The sequence below is a fragment of the Siphateles boraxobius genome, unplaced genomic scaffold (assembly GCF_051911475.1).
Source record: "Siphateles boraxobius isolate OS27281-9 unplaced genomic scaffold, OSU_SipBor_1 17, whole genome shotgun sequence".
Lineage (NCBI taxonomy): Eukaryota > Metazoa > Chordata > Actinopteri > Cypriniformes > Leuciscidae > Siphateles > Siphateles boraxobius.
The window spans coordinates 7,490,935-7,492,778 of NW_027508777.1; positions in this window are offsets into that span (position 1 = coordinate 7,490,935).

Here is a 1,844-nt window from a genome sequence, read left to right on the forward strand (position 1 = left end):
TGACATCTACGTCATCAAGCTCAGTTTGAGCCTGCGCAGAACGCTTGGCTATCAGGAAGTGAGTGCCCATGTTGGACTTCAACTTTCGAATGCGCTGCGTATGACACGTGTTTCTGTCTCAAAGATGGCAGCTTACATGTATGCATAAAGTGCACAGTGGTTTAGAGCTCCTTCAGGAGAAGAAGTACTCCACACTTTCTTAGGTGGGTTGGTTCCACCGCTAAAGAAACGGGTGAGGAATTGTCTCAAGGTGGATTCTGGTGCACATGAGGAGAATGGCGGCATCTGGAGGAAAGGAGCATAGACAATTGTCTGTTGATCGAGGACATCAGGCGGTTGGCAACAACTGGGCTGGGAATGGACAGGGGTCAGGAAGTGACGGATCAGGAAGTGAGGATGGGGAGATGGATGTTGGAAGCGGGAAATTGGAAGAATGGAAAGTAGTAAAGAAAAAACGTAAAAGTAAAGATAGAGACGAATCAGATTGTAGTGACATCGACAAGGGGAGAACAATGGTGAAAAGGAGTGAAGATGAATTCAAGGTATTTATCAAGCTGTTGCAAGAGGGGACTACTTTTGATGAGTGGAGTCCAACCCTACTAACCAAAACTTTACACAAAGAAATTGGGGAAATTAGGAACGCTAAAAAATTGAGAAATGGTTCTTTACTGGTAATATGTAAAAGTGTGGAGCAACAACAGAAAGCAATAAAGATAAATAAATTGAATGGAAAGCGAGTGAAGTGTTCAATGGTGTATGACAAGAAGCTTGTTAGAGGTGTAATCACAGGGATTCCTCTGAGTGAGTCAGTTGATTCAGTGAAAAAAGGAATAAACAATGTGAAGGTCAGGGAAGCAAAACGACTAAAAATTAGAAGGAATGGAAATATCTGTGACAGTCTTTCAATCTTGATAACTTTTGAGGAAGAAAATCTTCCAGGAAAAGTCTTTATTGGATACATGAGCTACGATGTCAGGGTTTACATTCCACCACCACTGCGGTGTTTTAAGTGCCAAAGGTATGGGCATGTAGCTGCGATATGTAAGGGAAAACAAAGGTGTAGTAAATGCAGTGGTGAACATGAATACGGAAAGTGTGAAGAGGGGGCAAAGTTAAAATGCTGTAATTGTGGAGGGGAGCATAGTGCAGCATATGGTGGATGTGAAGCTAACAAAAGAATGAAGGAGGTACAGCGAATTAAAGTAGTTCAAGGGGTCTCATATGCAGAAGCAACTAAGAAAGTTCAAAAAGTGGTGCCTGTTGAAATAATAAAGGAGAGGACTAAAGAGGTAGGGGAATGTGTAAAGTGTGATAAACTAAAAGAAGAAACACTGATTGTGAACAAAGGAGATTTTGTGATCTTCATGGCTGAGATAATCAATTGTTCTGCGCAGACCAGTAGTAGGACTGAAAGAATCAAAATAATTGTTAAATCAGCCGAAAAATACTTGGATGTAAAGGGAATGAATTGGGAAAGAGTTAGAGATATTCTTAAGGATGAAGAACAACATTCACAGACATGGATTGGGGCTGCATAATGGTTTTAATTATACTCCAGTGGAATGCTAGGAGTCTAATTGCAAATGGTCAAGAATTTAAGGTATATGTTGAAAATTTAAAAGATAAACCTAATATTATTTGTGTACAAGAGACCTGGCTAGTGCCCAGGTTGGATTTTGTAATTAAGGGATACAATTCGTTAAGAAGAGATAGGGATATGGGTAAAGGAGGAGGAGTTGCAATTTTTATACAAAGAGGACTTCAGTATAGAGAGATTAAGAAGGGGAATGACTTGGAATAAATTGCTACAGAAGTAAGGTCAAGTGAGGATAAGGTGACAATAA